This window comes from Choloepus didactylus, chromosome 18 (genome assembly GCF_015220235.1).
Source record: "Choloepus didactylus isolate mChoDid1 chromosome 18, mChoDid1.pri, whole genome shotgun sequence".
Taxonomy (NCBI): Eukaryota; Metazoa; Chordata; class Mammalia; order Pilosa; family Megalonychidae; genus Choloepus; species Choloepus didactylus.
The window spans coordinates 73,151,502-73,169,637 of record NC_051324.1 but is presented as its reverse complement, the minus strand read 5'-3'; the positions used below and the strand labels follow the sequence as shown (position 1 = coordinate 73,169,637).

General features: G+C 55.1%; 1 protein-coding gene across 9 annotated transcripts in view; it reads left to right on the top strand.

The window, feature by feature from the left end:
* Positions 1–18,136, top strand: part of RBFOX3 (RNA binding fox-1 homolog 3) — a 453,726-nt gene that overhangs the window by 326,067 nt on the left and 109,523 nt on the right. The gene's annotated exons all lie outside the window — the stretch shown is intronic.

The following is an 18,136-nucleotide window of genomic DNA, read 5'->3' as shown; positions in this document are numbered from 1 at the left end:
AGGATGGGTACAGTGACGTGGCACTCAGGGGACTTTCTTCGCGTGACTCGGGGCTTTCAGTGGCAGGCAAAGCGTGACAGACTTTCCCACAGTGTGGCCAGCCGTATCTGTCAGCAATAAAGGTAGTTCTCCAGAGGAGGAGACAAAGAAAGTGCAGTCGATGTTGGTGTCACTCTCTCAGCCAAGTATTCTTAGCCACAAGGAGGACTTTGCTTCACACAGCATTCTTGAGATGTTGTTCTTGTCAACTGAGTCTTATTTCATGGGGAAACATCCAAAGGAGTCTTCAGGTGTATCCTTTTGTAGGACAAAGAATCTGTTTGTGCTCTAAATAATTATGCCATGATTTGCAGATTTGTAAGCTTGGATTTTTGCAACCAGTTTATGGAGGTATAATGGACATACAACAAACTACACATATTCAGGGTGTACAATTTGATAGGTTTCACCATATGTATATACCCATGAAACCATCACCTCAGTCAAAATGAGGAGCATCACCCCCAGAAATTTCCTCATGCCCTTTATAACCCATTCCTCCCATCCCTACCAACCCCTCTCCCCAAATAACCACTGATCTTTCTGTTACAATAGATTTGTTGTATTATCTAGAATTTTGTATAAATGGAATCATACAGTGTATACTATTTTGGGTTGGATTTTTTCACACGGCATAACTATTTTGAGATTCATCTATGTCACCACATGTGTCAATGGCTCATTCCTTTTTAGCTGAGCAGATTTCCATTGCATGGCTGTGGCACAGTCTGTTTATCCATTCACTCCTTGAAAGCTGTTCAGGCTGATTCCAGTTTGTGGTGACTGCAAATAAAGCTGCTGCGAACACTTGTGTACAAGTCTTTGTTTAGACACATGCTTTCTTTTCTCTTGGACGAAATACCTAGGAGTGGAATGGCTGGATGAGGTAGTAGCACATGTTTAGCTTTTTAAGAAAGTGCCAAAATGTTTTCCAGAGTGGTTGTACCATTTCACATTCCCACCAGCTGTGTGTGAGAGTTCCAGTTGTCCTACGTCCTTGCCAACACTTGGTGTTGCCAGTCTTTATAGTTTGGCCATTCTAACAGGTGTGTGCTATTTCATTGTGGTTTTAGTTTGCTTTGCCTGATGACGTTGAGCATCTGGTTTTTTTTGTGCTTATTTGCCATCCATACGTCTTCTTTAGTAGTATCTATTTAAATCTGTTGTCTGTTTTTTATTGGGTTATTTCCTTATTTTTGAGTTTGGGGAGTTCTTTATGTATTCTGGACAAAAGTCCTTTATCAGATATACACTTGTGATGTCTTTTCATTCACTTAGCAGTGTCTTTTGAACAGCAGAAGTTTTTAATTTTGATGAAATCCAGTTTATCAATTTGTTCTTTATGGGGCACGCATTTGGTGTTGTAACTAAGAAATTTTCATCAAACCCAAGGTCATAAAGATTTTTATTCCTTTATTTCTTCTAGAAGTTTTATAGTTTTAGGCTTTGCATTTAGGTTCATGATTCATCTTGATTTAATTTTTGTGTATGGTGCAAAGGATGGATTGAAGTTTGTTTCCCACCTATGGGTGGCTAATGATTTCAGGACCACTTGTTAAAGGATTATCCTTTCTCCATTGAATTTGCTCTGCACCTTTCTCAAAACTCAGTTACCATGTATATGTGGGACTATTTATGGATGTTGTATTCTGTTTCATTGATCTATTTGTCTATCTTGACACCAGTACTACACTGCCATGTTTACTGCAGCTTTATAATTAGTCTTGAAATTTAAAAGAGCCTTTAAATTTCCATATGAATTTCATGAATTTATGAATTTTAGAATCAGCATGTGACTTTCTACAAAAAATATACAGATCAATTTGGAGAATCATTGGCATCTTAACAATATTGAGTCTTCTCAATATGAGAAGAAAATGAGAGAAAATGGATTTTCTCTCCATTTAATTAGGACTTCTTTAATTTCTCTGTGTGTGATTTGTGGTTTTCAGTGGGTTTTGCACATCCTTTGTCAAATTTATCCCTAAGTATTTCATATTTTAGGACTATTTTAAATAATATTTTAATCTTAATTTATAATTGTTTATAAAATAGACTTTTAATGCATTTTTATTGTGAACTTTAACATATATGCATAACAGTGATAACTTTCAAAGTACAATTTAACAAGTAGATAGAGAGCAAATTTCAAAGATGTCATGGGTAACAGTTCCACAATTTCGGCTATTTTCATTATTGTAAAATATACATAGAGAAAGTTGTTAACTTTCGATGTGCAGTTCAACAAGCAGTTATATAGGTAATTGCAAAAATTGTTATGGGTTTTAGTTCCACAGTTTCAGTTCTTTCCTTATTACGCAATATAAGGTATGTACAGAAAGGTGAAGACTTTCAAAGCACAATTCAACGAGTAGCTATAGAGCAAATTTCAAAGGATATTATAGGTTACAGATCCACCATGTCATTTTCCTCCTTCCAGCTATTCCAACACCCCAGCATCTAAATATATATATATGTAAAATTTCAGTATTCATAGACCTTTGTTCAGTCTTATCTTGTTTGTTGCTACCCTTTCCTCTCACTTAATCTCTTTCTCCTTCTTCAGGGGTGTCTAGGCTGTGAGCACCCAAACTTGTTCATATTAAAAAGGGTGTTGAATTATGGGGAAGGGGGCTGCATCTGATTGTTGTTCTTAAAGAGGCTGTTGCCTCTGGGTTTTAGAACTTGTCTGGCAAAGGAACACTCTGGCAGATTTAAGTTTCTGACAGATAAAACTTAGTGAGTGCATCTTTTATAGAATCTCAGGTAGGGATTTAGGTATTTGGGGACTACTTTTGGTTAGGGCTTGGCATACTGTGGCTATTTGGTATGTCTAGCTGGAGCTTGCATAAGAGAAACCCCCTGGATAACCTCTTGACTCTATTTGGGATCTCTCAGCCACTGTGACCTCAGCTTGTTACCTTTCTTTTCTTCTTTTTGGTTAGGTAGGCATTTTCAAACCCTCACTGCCAGGGCCATGCTCATTCTGGCAGCCATGTCCCATGTCACCAGAGAGATTCATTCCCCTGGGAGTCATGTCCCATGTTGGGTAGGGGGAGGTCAATGAATTTATTTGCTGAGTTTGGCTTAGAGAGAGAAAGACCACATCTGAGCAACAAAAGAGGTTCTCTGGGGATGACTCTTAGGCATGGTTATAAGTAGGCTTAGTTTTGCCATTGCTGAGATAAGTTTCATGAAGGCAAGCCTCAAGATTGAGTGCTTAGCTTATCAAATATGATTTGCTTTGATGTCATTTTCTTCATGTTTCTTGTGCTTGGGTTTGTTGAGCTTCTTGGATCTATGGGTTTGTTGTTTTTGTCAAACTTGGAAAATTTTTTCATCTGTTATTTCTTCAACTATTTCTTTTGTCTCCTCATTTCCTTCAGGGACTCCTGTTTACAAGTATTTTAGGCCACTTGAAGTTGTCCCACAACTCCCTGATGTTCTTTTCATTTTTTTAGATTATTTTTTCCATGTGTGTTTCATTTCAGATAATTCTTTTTATTGCGTCTTTGAGTTAGCAAATCTTTTATTCTGCAATGTCTAATCTGCCACTGGCCCCATCTAATGTATTTTTCATCTCAGACATTGTAGATTTTATCTTCACAAATTCAATTTAGATGTTCCTTCCGTGTCTTTACTTAACTTTTGAACATATGGAATACAGCTGCAATAACGGTTTTAAGGTCCTTGCCCCACAAGTCTGACATCTGTGTCAGCTCTGGGTCTGTTTCGAATGTTTGGTTTCCCTCCTCATTATGGGTGTATTATCCTGCCTCTTTGCAGGCCTGGTAACCTTTGTTTGGATGCGGACTTAGTAACTTTAACCTGGCTGAGTGCTGGATATTTTTGTATCCCTAGACATTCACTTGAGCTTTGCTCTGGGAGGCAGTTAAGTTACTTGTACACAGTTTAATGCTCTCTGATCTTGCTTTTGAGGTTTGTCAGATGGGACTGAGCTGAATTTAGTTGAGGCCTAATTATCCTAATTATCCCCACAATCGAAGAAAGACCCTCTGCGTGCTCTGCCCCAGGCCCGTGGACGGCGACGTGTCCTGCCCTGCGAGTGCTGCTGCCCTCCCAGCCCTTGGCCACGGTCCTTCTCGGCCTCAGGTGCCTCCTCAAATGCATGCGTCAGTGCTGGGCTGCTGCTCCCTGGGAACCAGCTGCCAGTCTCCTCTCCGGTTCCCTGTCTTGCAACTCCAGCCGCCTTGGGTTTCCCCCAACTCTTGGCGCCATCTCTTCAACTAGGGGGACCAGCAGGAGGCACCCGGGTTCCCTGCACTGTGGCCAGAAAAATCCCTCAGGACAGGGAGCGGGGCAATTGGGACTCACCCCAGGGAGCACTGTCCTTCACGGTTTGCTTCTGTGGTGCAGTTTCAGACAACAGGGTGAGTCCACCTGTTTCTCCATCTTGACTGGAAGTGGAACCCTTTCTGTCTACATGTGTGGCTCCATCTGTGCGGGATCCCTTGGCTTCTCTGCAACGTGCACGTGCACACACAGGCAGGCCCAAGCACACACACATGTGGACACTGCGGTCGCAGTTGATTTATCTGGGGGGGGGGGGCGGCCGGTTGCTGAACCCTCGGCTCTCGGCGTTGCTCGGAGGGTACCGGCGGCGGGGGCTCTTTCCCGGAGGCGAGGGCGAGGCGGGGGACTGGGCCCGGTCCCCGGCGGAGGCGTGCAAGGTGTGGAGGGCGGCGAGAAGGAACAGGCAGGACACGGTTCTTTGAGGGTGAAGAAGCCAAGAGCGTTTATTAGGGGTGAGCACAGGTTATATAGGCTGGCATAGAGGGCGGGGGTTGTTACAAGTCAATGCTGAGGGGATAAAGGCTAGGATTGGTTCTGAGAGGGTGCGGAGGTTAGGATTGGTTCTAAGAGAGCACGGAGGTTGTTTGAAAAGGGGCGGGAGTTGCTCTGGCAATGGTGTCTGGCAACAATGTATGCGCACTGGTGGTGATGGGAGTTGCACTGGCAACGGGGAGTGTCCAGGCAAGATAAGGGGGTGGGGAAAAGGCGGTTCCCTCCGGCAAGCCTCTCCTAACAGTGGTATTTTGGGTGAGGAAATGGGGCCTGCCTCCGGCCTCACTTTCCCAGGCCCGGGGGGCTGTGAAGGGCGCTGTTCACCCGTACCCACTACCCTCCCCAGGGGTGGCCGATCCCCTGGCCCAGGCCCGCCAAGTCGAAGCACGTAATCAGTGTCCCGCAGACACAGGCAGATGTGTGTACACAGGCAGATGTGTGTACACATGTGTGCACACATGGGCAGGCCAAAACACACACACACACACACATACACATATGGACACAGTCCTGTCTTCCCCCCACCGCCCTTCTTGGTCAGCCCTGATCGAGACCCATGGATGGGAGGGCCGAGGGTGTCCGAGGGGTGGCATGAGGTGACAGCCAGAGGCACCTGTTAGAACCACCAGTGGGCTGGAACCTGCAGTTTGAGTTTAGAGACAAACAGCTCCGTCTGGTTTAGCTGGAGCGGCCTCCCTCACCTCAATTAAGTGGAATCTGCAGCCACAGGAGCTTAGCTCTTGGAAGATTGTTGCAAAGAGCGCCTCACAGAATCTCTTCTCAGGAAAAATTTGATTGTAAAGAATAAGGAGACGGCAAACAAGAGAGAGAGCACTGATCAATACCTCCCAGCTTCTTGAAAACTCAGCAGTGGGGGAAGTCAGCAAACCGGGGAGACGGGAACTCCGAGGCCCCAGCAACCCCAGCTGACCTCACCATGTAAATGACACTGTCCATCGTGTCCCAGAAACTGGGGGCCCATTGGAGGCAAAGGCTGATTGCTCTGAATCATGGCACGCGTGCACACAAACACACACACGTGTGCGCCATGGAGGCCACAGTCTCCAGCCTCTCCCTGCTCACAGCACGCCTGACTCCCCAGGGGCTTGGACCTGTTGTCCCGTCTGACATGCATCGATCCCATCGGGTCCCCACAACAGCTGCATTACGGGGGTAGGAGTGGTGCTGCCGACCCCATTTTACAGAGGAGCAAACCAAGGCTCAGAGCAGCTAAATGGTGTGCCCAGGCTCACATGGCAGGTGGCCGAGGCAAGACCACAGCCCTGGCTGCCCAGGGCATGTCAAACACTGAGACTTTCTAAGGTGACACCCCAAAGAAGCGAGCGTGGGTTTCTTGTGCTTGGATTTCTGAGCCCCTTCCATGGTGTCTTCTCTGCTACACCAAAGGAGCTGACCGACCCGCGTGAGGCCCGGAGAACACAACACCCCCTGGGCCACTCTCAGTCCTTTGGAGAGTACAGTTCCGTTGTCAGGGTTGTTGGCCATCTCACTTCATGGGACTGGAAGGCACCTGGCTCAGTGTAGAGGTTTATGTGAATATCAGATGTCCAGAGCTCTTTGACATTATGCACAAATGTGTTTGGACAAGTGCATCAGTTAGGCTGCCATGATGGGGAAAAAAGTGGGGAGAGGAAAGACCCAAAAATGTTGGCAACAAACAGTTAATCCCCAACTCCTGGCTGTTCCTGACTATGTTAAAGCCAAAGCCGCAGCACTCCGTGTCAGAGATGCAAGGCAAGCACTGAGCGCTGGAAAATCAGCTCCCAAGCTCTTAGATTCTGCATCACAGGGGCTAAGAGGGTCCCTGGGGTCTGCCTTGGTTTTCTGGGTATTTCCAGCTGGGTGGTTTTATGCTGTTCATAAAAGAAGGACATTTAGATACTTGAGGCAGGACTGGAGGAAACAGAAAGCAGAGGATGTGTGTGCACACACGTGTGTGTGGAAGTACAAAAAGCCCTGAGTCCATGATTCCCCCGGAGTATTAATTACCGTCAGAAAGGAGCTTGCCCGGGTGTGTTCTGCTTGGCCAGAGTAATTTATCATCCAGTTTCAGGGGGCGAGGGGTGGGTCATGGTGCGAGAGCAAGACACACACGTCTCCATCCCAGACTCTACAGCCGCCCCACCTGCTCCAGAGCGGACAACTCTGCCCAAAGCCCTGGCCAGAGGGAAGGGGCGGAGAGCAGGCAGGGGAAGAAGTCCCGGGAGCCTGGACGGGAGTGGGCATGCAGGCAGAACCGGCAATGAGAAGGCTCAGCAGGAGCCCAGGCCCCTCGCACCTCCGCCTTTTGAGCCTGCCTCAATGGAGCAACAGGGTCGCAAGGTGAGGACCCCATCCAGGCTGCCTGCCCCGGCCCGATCCCTTCTGATCCTGCAGGTTTTCCATCTCGGACTGGCAGAGGAGCCGATGTTCTCTGTGGAATTCACAGAGGGAGGTCTGCAAGCAGGCGGATTTTGTCCCTCTTGGTGGTTAAGCAGAGGGAAGTGACCTGACGGCTACAATTCCAGCCCTCTCTGACCTGGGTGAGATGCCACAACCAGCTAGGAGGAAAACCCAGCTCAGAAGTCCCCACTGTCCCCCGCTCTGCCTCTGGGGCCCTGTCTCTCTCTCACTTGGGCTCCAGGACTACCCATGTGCCCCTGGAACCGGTCGGTGTCTCCCTGGACACTTTATTTTTCCTCTCAGGACATCACAAAAGAGGCTCCAGGCTCCGAATCCTGCTGTGGGTGGCCATGGGACGGCTGAGCCTACAAGTACTGTTTTTCTGAAAAGTTATAAATTGCAATAATGACAATTGTAATAATAGCTATCGTCTGCACTCCACCCTACCTCTTGTGGGCCAGCAGACAGCACTCCTACGCCCAACCCTTCCGAGCAGCCAGAAGCCCCTAAGTGTCAGGGCACCACCCACCCAGCACGTGCTCTTTGAGGACCTACTGCGCGCAGGTGCTAGGGGCTTGGGGTACCTCATGAACCAAAGACCCCTGCCTTCCAGGAGCTGATGTTTGAGCAAATAGTCACCCCCTCCTTGAGGTGAACTTGATTTCTGATGTGGAACAGTGTCCCTCAACCCAGTCTGTGGGAACAAACTGCCCACCCAGGAGGCCCGGGGAAAACCAGCCAGAAACTGCAGTGCAACCCGCCTCTGCAGATGTTGCCTCGCTCGGCTGCTTAGCTTGCAGCTTTAATCTCTCAGGCCTTATTTTGTTCTTCCTCTGCTGAAATTAGGGGACTCTGGGCACGGAAACCCGGTGGGCTTGGCCAAAACCAGCAAGAAATCTCCACGGCTCCTTGGCTCTGTGCTCCCGGCAGCAAACTTACTGGCACTTGCCCATGAGTAAGAGAGAAGGGGACGGAGGAGGGGGTACACAGGAACGAGTAAGGGGGAGAGGAGCGGGGCGAGGGGCGAGGAAGCGACAGCTGCTCCTGCTTCTGTAGCAGCTTCTGCTCCCAGCCAGGCCGAGAGGTCACTGCCCAGAATGCAGCTCAGGGCCCCAGGCCCCCTGCCCAAGTGGGCCGATTTGGAGTTCCCCCTTATCCAGTTTTGCCCTGAATAAGTTCACACTTTTGACTCCTGTGGTTCTCGCACCTGCCCATCTCCACGACCCGTCCCCTCGTCCCCTCGACTGAGCCATATCAGACCACCTGTGGGCCACGCTCTTCGCATTGGTTCTTTCTAAACCCCATAACCATCCGGGAAGATAAATGTTGCTCCTCCCACTTTGCCAAAAGGAAACCGAGGCTCCGAGAGGTTAAGTAACTTGCTCGAAGCCGCACAGCTGGTCAGCAGTTGGACTGGGATGGGAGCAGGGAGCCCGAGTCTGAGTGACGGCAAACCCCAAGCTCTTTCTACGCCGGTAGGTGGATGCTCGGAACGTGCTCGGTGCAGAAACCCAGCGGGTTCTCTTGGTCAGGCTGGAAGGATGGGAGAGGCTGGTAAGGGCCTGGAAGCCACCCCGCCCCGTCCCTCAGCTCCTGCTCTTCAGAGACCCTCAGGCTGAGTGAGATGGCCATGCAGCCTCCTTCTTAGGCCGCCGCTTCTCCCCCTTTGTAAGGAAAGTGCCAATGGGGTGATGGCCCCCTCAAGTGCTAACTTGATTTAGGATGTGTAGTGAAGGCACCTGCCCAGATCAGGGAAGGCAGAGTGTGGGCTTCACCCACCCTGGAGCTCTGATCCACTCCGAGCCACCGGAGGTTTCACAACGGACAGGATGGGGTGAGCACCTCCCATGGGAAACAGCCACGAGGACCAGAGGAAAGACCTCGGGCCGCCAGCCGGCCTGGGCATCCTCGGACAGCAAGTGGCTGGCTCCACGCGGCCTCAGATGGTGGCACCGAGGTCAACAAGCAGGCCCCCCAAAGCAAGCACTTCCCAGCAACGGCAGCCGCGGGCGGGGGAATGAACTCCCCGTCTCTGGGGGCAATCCAAGCGAGGCCACGTCTTGGCGGCCACCACGAGCTCCTGTGTGGGAATGAAGGACCTGGGAGCACCTCTGCAAATCAGGACACAAATCGAGACCTGGCAAGTCTCAGGGGAGGCCGCAGAGGGCACTGCCTGGCCTTTGCCCCCCTTTCCTGCCCCCCACCCCTCTCCCCCCTCTACTGTCTAGTTCCCCCACCCCGTCCCCCGGTGCCGACGTGGCCTCTCCCCTCCCCAGTGCCCTGCCCTTCTACTGAGTTGTTGAGAGTGCTGTTTGGTTTATGCCAGATGGAGGGTGCTGCCCCAGAGCAGCGGAGCTGGGCCTGCGGCCACAGCCCAAGACTCTCACGATGAGCTTAGAAGCCCCTCCCCAGCCCCGCTCGGTGTGGGGAGTGTCCACCAGCCCCTGCTCTCCTTTTCCTCCCCGGTCATGACTGATTCACAGCGGCTGGCGTTCTGAGTGGGCAATGCTGCATCTCACGCCACCAGCCTGGAGAGCCCTGGATTTAATCTGTGGCAAGTGTCACTGCCCGGCCCAGGGCAGGGCCAGGCCTCCATGCTGGACGTCCCCCGGCAGCTGCCCAGCTGAGGACATCCAAGGCACATAAGGAAGTGGCCTGACAGCTGCAGGTTGCCTGGGTATGTGTGCCATGTTGGTATGTTTAACGGGACAGGGTCTGCGTGTAGGTTGTACGTGTGTGTGTGCAGGGAGGGCCCATGCATCTGTGTGTGTGTGCACGTAGGTATATGTGCAGTGTCGTGTAAATGGGCTCCTGTATTTGCACATGTATATTCAAGGCACAAGTGTGGGTTGTCAGAGCAGATGCCCTAGAGCACAGAACCTCCCTCTGAGACAAGCGTCTGGGCACGTTTTTCTAGGGAAGTGATGGTGCAGCTGCCCCAGAGTTTAGAAAATGCTGGAAAATGTTAGGGAAACCTGCTGGCAGTATCAGCAGGCCCCTAGGAGAGAGTGCAGGCATGACAAAAAAGCCAACAGTCTGAACGCTCTGAGGGACAGACCTCCCCACCAGCATCCCAAAGACCCCAGACCCATGTCCATGATGCCCCTGTGTCAATAGTGAGCTGGACCACAGAAGGAACTGATTCTCTCTGTATGAGGAGGCAGCCCCCTGCCTTCCCTAAGAGGCAGCCCAGCCCATGGCCAGCAGCCCCCATGCTCTCGGCCAACACTTACGGGGCAGCTGCTTGCGCCCAGGATCGTGCTGGGGACCCCCTGGCTACAACAGGCTCAGCCAAGCCCCTGCCTCCAGGAGCTGCCCATCTGCCTGGGGCAGAGCCGGCGAGGACCTGGGAGCTGACAAGGCCGCGTGTGTGAAAGCTGCTGGGGACAGGGAGGGAAGGGCTCGAGACCATCCGAAGTGGGCATCGTCGTCCAGGGGGCTTTCTCCGCAGGGGCCCCTGCATGACCACAAGGAAATGCCATGTCCCTGGGCATGTCTGCAGTCCACTGGGCAAGGGTCTGATCCGGGCCTTATGCAGAGGCCCATGTGGACGCAGGGGCCCGTGCCAGATCCTGTCCCCGTCATCAAGCCCTGGGGGCCCCTTTCAGCTGATTCTTGTTTCTGGGTCACATGAGGTCCAAGTGTGCGGTGTCCACATCACACCACAAGCCCTTTTGGTATCTCTGGTCTCATTAGATCTTCAGATCAGCCCCGGGAGCAGACCAGTGTTGTCACTCCCAGCTTAGAAAGGAGGAAACTGAGGCTCTGAGCAGTGACCCTCTCGGGGAGGTTTGCAGTGGACACTGGGGGGGAAAGCCTATTTGAGGAAATCTTTTCCCATCCCCCTCCAGCTGGGCCCCGAGAGGAGCCGGGAGACAGGGACAGCTCTGGGGTGTGGGCCGCAGGCCGGGCTGGTCGAGTCCCGCGGGCTGGCTCTCTCCAGGAAACATGGGCAGGGCCTCTGCTAAGCTGGGGTGTCAGAGCTAAGGTTTGTGGCTTGCGGATTGTTTTGGAAAGTACTTACAAAGCTCGTAGCATGAGTGCCCGCACACACACAGTCACACACACATGCATACCTGTGAGCACACTCATGCACACTCATGAGGGTGGGGAAGGACCCGGGGCCAGGAGGGTGAGCAGCAGCGAGGGACAGCACAAACACTGCCAGCCCGGGCCGGGGCCGGGGGGACAGCGGCGCCCCCAGCCCGCCCCCAGGGAGCTCACCTGCAGCCGGTTCTGAAGTGATGATGTGTTTTTGGGTCTGTACCAAGCGCGGACAGCCGTGTCGCTTTCCCAGCTCTGGGCAGATCCGGGGCTGAGGTGCTGGGGGAGCGCAGAGTGCCCACCCCCTCACCTGCAAGTCCTTCCCCCCCATCTTCCCCACTCAGCACCAGCTCTCTGAGGCCCCCCAGCGTCTGGCCAGCAGGGTGCTGGGACCAGAGGGTTCCACCAGGCCAGATCGGGGAGCTGGGCCTGGGACTCGCCATCCCATCCCTCTCCGGGCCGCGCCCCCCTGCCTGGCCTCGGGAAAACCTTCAGGGAATGACTCCCAGCCCCGTGTCCCTCTCCTCGGCTCTCCTTTCCTCCCTCCCCGCCTCTTTGAGCTGCAAATCAGGGTAGGGGAAGCTGGATCCCGATACGGATCCGGATCTGGTGGGAGAGTCATGAGGAAAATAAATGTGCACAGCAGCCAGCCAACAGCCCGGAGCGCCAAACCAGGAGCCCAGGAGCTCGCACAGGCCCCGGGCAGGGAACGAGCCCCCGCCCCTGTGCAGACCCTCACGGCCCCTCTGCAGGCCCCGGCACCTGTTGGCCAAGGAAACACAAGTGGCAGAGGTCCGAGCAGGGGTCTTGACCGGCCAATAAGGAGGCACTTGGGCCAGGCCTGGGGAAGGAGCAGCTGGGGACAGTGAGGACGGAAGGACCTGTGGGGACGGGAGGGGCAGGGGTGCACCATGTTGCTCTAGGGCAGCGGGCTGGGCTGGGGGGGGAAAGGCCCAGTGTGCACACGTGTGTGTGAGCGGGCACATGTGTGAGTGTGGTGTGTGTGCGTGTTTTGGAGAAGGCCACATCCCACTGTCAGCCTCCTGTCCCCCATGGCGGGGGTCTGGGAATCTCTGGGAATCCTTTGTGCTGTCCCCTGGGGGCCAACTTCTCCCTGGATCTCCCAGGCCAAGGGCCACCCCACATCCAGGCGTCTCCTCCCGGGCTGCCCTCTGAGGTCCTGTCCCCCAGGGCCACACCTGTGCCCTCCCTGGGAGGCATTCTCGGGGCCCTGGAGAACCCTGGACAGGGGCAGCCCGGGAGCAGGGCCCTGTGGGGCCCACACCAGGTGGCTGGACCCTGTGCCGGGCAGAAAAGGGTCCAGGCTGGAGGGGAGCACAGCTGCCACAGAGGCAGGACCGATGACCCTGGGAGTGAGGACGGCCGTGGTCAGCTCCACAGCTGGTGGCTGCACACTGAGCTCTGCTGAGTGTGGGGTTGCTGCACCTGTGCGCATCCGAGAGAACTGGGCCAGGATGCACCTGGATGGCCTTCCTCCCAGCCTTGCCAAGGCCGTTCGCTCTGCCTGGTACACCCTGGCCACACTCCCCGGGCCCCACGCCCCCCAGGCCCCACACCTTCTACTGTGCATAGTCCTGCCCACTCCCCAGGGAAACCGCCCTCCAAACCTGCAGGCAGAAGGGGTCACTCTCCTGTCGGCCTCTCCTGGCCCATGCTGGCTTGTCAGCTTCCACCTTGACCCTGGGGGACCCTTGAGAGCCAGGCTGGGGCTTAACTCACGCTCCCCAGCTGGGTGGAAAGTGCCAGAGAAGTGCCGTGTCTTGCTGGGGTGCTCGGGTTTTCACCAGGCTGCCCAGTCTTCTGGGGGTCTTGCCTCCTAGGACACCCCCACCAAGAGCCTCTGTCTGTCCTGGCCTGTGTCTGGAGCTCCCACAGACCCGATTCCCAGCCTGGACCTGCCGGACTGTTCCCTGGCTGACCCCCAGGCCATCTCAGGACACAGGTGGAAACTGCCAGCACACCTGCCCGCTTCCAGCTGGGGATTCAGGGCGGTGGAAAGATGCGGCAGCAGTAGCTGGAACCCCCTTTCCTGGGTCTCCCCTCTCAGGCTTCCCTCGCCGAGCCATCTCACCCACCCCGAGGCAGCAGTGTGGGAGACAGCACCCCAGTGCAGCCAACTCCCAAGGCGGTGCCCAGCCTGGACCCCTCCTGCCTCCAGCTGCCCCCGGTCCTCCCACAGGCTCGCCCACGCAGCTCGTTGCAGACTCAACCCACATCCCTGCACACCAGCTTTTCCTTCTTTGTCCTACAGATTGTCCCACCAACACCCTAAAATCTCTTCCCACCCCAGTGCAGCCCCCAGCACACACCAGTCCTGCTGATCCCACCCCCACAGCTCCTCTGGAGGTGTCCTCGCACCCCCTCCCTCCACATCCCCAGGCGCAGCCTCCGGCCCCAGCTCCTGTGTTTGCCACCAGGGACCCCATCCCCTGCGGCTCGTCCCACCTCCCATGCCCACTGCTCCAGGGCAGCTCCACACAGTGCCAGGCTTTTGCAGACACAGCTCATCCCCCTTATATCCTCCCTCCCACTCACAGCCCCTAAGTGGAGGGAGACAGTGAGGGGCTAAGGCGGAAGTCGAGCGAGAGCAGCTTAGATATCACCTCTTCCAGGAAGCCTTCCCTGATCACCTCTCAGCCTCCACTCCACCAGTTGTCCCCCCAAGGGCCCCGACTGCCCTTCCACATCCCTGAGCTCCTGGTGTCTACTCGGCCTGGCGCTCAGCTGGGGCTCCGGGAGCGCTGAGTGCTGGAATGAATGGGGGCTCTCATTCCAGAGCAGGACGGGCCTGGGCAGGTGCCCTCTGAGGGAGCTGCTCCGTAGGGCAGCCCACTCCCCAGCTCTTCTTCCAGCCATCCTCCACCAGGGCCCCCAGGTGGCCAGTGCCCCCAATCCCCTGCATATAACTTTTCGGGGGAAACAGTAGAGATATTGGTCCCCCGTTTTCAAGCTGGGAAAGTTGGGGCTGCAATTCCCATCCTTGTGTGGAGGGGAGGGTGGTAAGTGAGGCCGGGGCTCCATCAAGTAGGGCCTGGGTGGAGGGGAGGGGCCTGCCCCCCCGACCCTGCCTGCCACCCCTTCCTCCCCTAGCCAGGGCCCAGGGGGAGACAGGCTGCGCGGCCACACCGAGCGATGGCTGAGGGTGAGAGGGCATGTGAGCTTGCGTGGCGGCTTGGGCGTTGGCACCTGTCCACCTGTCCGTGAAGGGCTGGGGAGGGAACGGGCAGCGGCACCTCCACCCCCACCCAGAGGAGAGGCTGGGGGGCAGGGAGGGGGAGCAGCTGCCAGTGGGTGGCCTCCTAATTGACTTCTCAACAGGCAGAGAAGCCGAAGCCAAACATCTTCAAATTAGCAGTAATTGCAGGAGAAATAAAGAGCAAACAGGGTGGGCTGAATGGGGTTTTCTATAAATATTATGTTTTTTAAAGTTTGCCCTGGAGTAATAGAAGCTGTTTAAACGCTAATATCCTGTCTGTGCATTTAAAAAGCCTTATAATGAGGATTTAGTGTCTGTGCTTCTGCAGTGGCCTGGGATCTGGGAGTCCCCAGGTCTCTCAGGATGGGAAGCCCCCAGGAATCTGAAAAGCCCACCCTCACCTGGTCCCCACCCTTCTCACCCCTGCCCGGGAGCCTGGGCCCCTCTGAGGGTAGACGCCCGTGGCTGGCTGAGGGTAGCGCCTTGGGGCTGCCCCCACTCAGCCAGCTCATCTGCTGCCCCCTTGCCCACCCCCAGGGAGCCCCTCTTTCCTTATCCCCTCCAGCACCCTCTTTCCTCCTTCAGGTGAGCAAGGGCTGGGACATTCTCAGGGTAGCATACATCCAGAGGGTCCATGTTGGCCTTCTCCAGACTTTTCCGCCTTTGGCCCGTTTGGTCAAGGCCGTGAGCCTCATTTTGCAAGGCCGTAGCCCCATCTGCCTGCACCTGCTTGTCGGCCTTTCCTCCCAGCTGGGGGAGAACTCAGCTACAGCAGCGGTGACACGGCTTCCTCGACAAGGCGTCCACCTTGAGACATCTGGTTTTTATCGAAAGCCGTTAGGCCAAGCATTCACTCATACAACAACAGATGCCATGACTTTTTCTGGTTTTAAGTGAGAATGAGTTGTGGTTGTAAGAGCTCACCCAAAGAGAGGGGTGCTTTATCAGGGGCCCCCAAACTGCAGCGGGGCTCACCCTGGGGAAGGGCGGCTCCCTGGAGCTTATCCAAGGACAGATTCAGCTCCCCCGGGCACTGGATCTGTGTGCCCCTGCTGGGTGCCTGGGCAGAGTGGCACCCCGCACCCAGCGGCCCCTGTGTGCTCAGTCACCCACATCCCGCCTTGCTGCTCGCGGAACCAGAAACGGGTCTGATCTGCTGGGCCAACGCGACAAGGCCAGCACCCGACTGACTTCTTTGCTTCCTCCACGTCCCACTCCACGCCCCAATCTGATATAGTCCGTGGTTCCCCAGACGGAGCCAAACCAGGCACAAATCCCTGGTGGGGGGGTAGGGGGACCCTTCTATCCTTGGGGCACGAACATTCCTGAGCTAATGTCTGGGGGGGATTCAAATTCAGGAGGAGAGATTCCACCCTCGGCTGCAGGCATGTGCTGGCCGAGTTGCGTTGATGTGCCTCCTGGCAGCGAGGAGGCTGTGGGGTTTAGCAGTCCCCGTGGAAGGCTCAGAAACTTAATGGAACAACAGCACCTGAATAAGCAAAGGGGGGTGGGGGCTCTGAGTCAGGCGGCCCCCGGGGAGGAGTCATGCAGACGTGGGCTGACCAGGGCCAAGGAAGGCTGAGTCCCGGGGTTCTGCCATCATTTTACCAGTAGATACAGGAGCCCTCACTGTAGATGCAGGTAAATCTTTTTGGAAGTATCTTGCAATATGCCTGACCTGATGATGAAGACAAAGATGCCCCGGGCAGCTGAGCATGATGGGGTTTGAGTGATGAACGTGCTTCCCTTTACTGTGAGGCTGCAGGGCAGGGGAGACGCAAGGGGCCCCGGGGCTCCCCAAAGCTTACTCCAATCACAAGAGAAACAGAAGAATTGTCATCAGTATATTTTTTTAATTTAAAAAAGTGGCAGGGAGGTAGGGACTGGGCCCTCTTCCCAGCCTGTCATGTTCTTACCATCAGAGCCCCCCCCCCCACCTTTCATTTTCTCGTTCTATAACAAAACGAGAAGCAACTCAGAACTTGGGGACTGTCGGGATTGCCATTCAGAGAGTCGCAAAGGTGAAGAAGCAATTGCAGTTGACACTCAAGTGCTGGGGGGCAGCCAGGGTTCCAGTATTTTCTCGTGAAAGAAGCAAATTCCTCTGCAGGACAGGCAGCCAGGGAGGGGGTCTCAGGGCAGGGAGCCGGGGAACGAACCTGACTTCCAAGGGCAGGGGTCCCTCCAGGGCTCATACTGGAAGGAGAAATTGGGACCCGGCTGCAAAGGAGCCAGGCTGCAGCGGGGAGAAGCAGCAGCCAGGCCGGGAGAGGCGGGGGCTGACAGGGCTCTCTGAGCTTGGCCCCCGCCTCCCAGGGGGCTGAGTAAGTAGCTGGGGGGAGAGGGTGGTGAGTGACCACACCCAAGTAGCAGGGGCTCCATGCTTTAGGCCTTGAAAACCCCAGGGGTGGCTGGGGGACCCAGAGGCTGCAGTCTTCCGGGCCACCCCCGTGCTCTGGGGCCATCTTTCTGCCATCCTGTCCCTGGTAAGGTCAAAGGACCGGGAGGGTGGGGATCCAGCTTTCTGGGTGCTAGTCAATTCCAAAATCTCTGCAGGACTCAGGAGGGGGGTGTGCTGGCTGGTTCTCTAGAAAGGCCCAAGGGCCCCAGAACCTCACTGGAGCCCTCAGCATGCCGGGCTCTCTGAGGGCAGGGGCTGCGGGATACTGATTACGTGCTTCAACCTGGCGGGCCTGGGCCGGGGGACCGGATCCACCCCTGGGGAGGGTAGTGGGTACGGGTGACAGCGCCCTCCACAGCCCCCCGGGCCTGAGAAGGTGAGGCCGGAGGCAGGCCCCAATTCCTCACCCAAAACCAACCGTTGGAGGAAGCTTGCCAGGTAAGACCACCTCCCTCGTCTAACCACTCTACCCCTCCGTTACAATGCAACGTCCCCTACTGCCAGTGCGCATGCACCAATCATTGTGCAACACCCAACAACCAACCTCCGCGCCCTCTCAGAACCAATCCAAGCCTTTAACCTCTACAGCTACCCCGCCCTCTAGACCGCCCGTTATAAGCTTGTACTCTCCCCTAATAAGCTCTCTCTCTCTTGGTTTCCTCACCCTAAAAAGAAACGTGTCCCGCCTGTTCCTTTCTCGCCACCCTCCATACTTTGCACGCCTACGCCGGGGACCGGGCCCAGTCCCCCGCCTCGCCCTCGCCTCCGGGAAAGAGCCCCCGCCGCCGGTACCCTCCGAGCAATCCTGAGAGCCTAGGATTTAGCGACCGGCCGCCACCCCCCCCCCCAGACGAATCAATTACGACCGCAAGGGGCCATATGCATCTTGGTCATGGTTGAACCCCGACGCCCGCAGGGGCTCTAGCCCAATGTGGGCACATGGTTTTGAGTTTGGAAGGAGAGCTGGGCTTTCTGAGGGGTCCATGATTCTGGCGAAGGTGTGTGGGGATGCCTTGCCCAAAGTGGGCAGAAAATCTTGGGAATAGGGGGGATGAAACTGGAGCCAGGGACTGAGCCCCACCTGAGGCCTGGGGGGTCAGCAGTTTCCTGTGGTGTCCAGCCCCACTGGGTCTGGCTCAGGTGGTGACAAGAGACTCCCCTGTGCGGCTGCAGGGGCCATACTCAGCTGGAGCTGATCCCATGGGCTCTGCTGAAACCAGAAACCA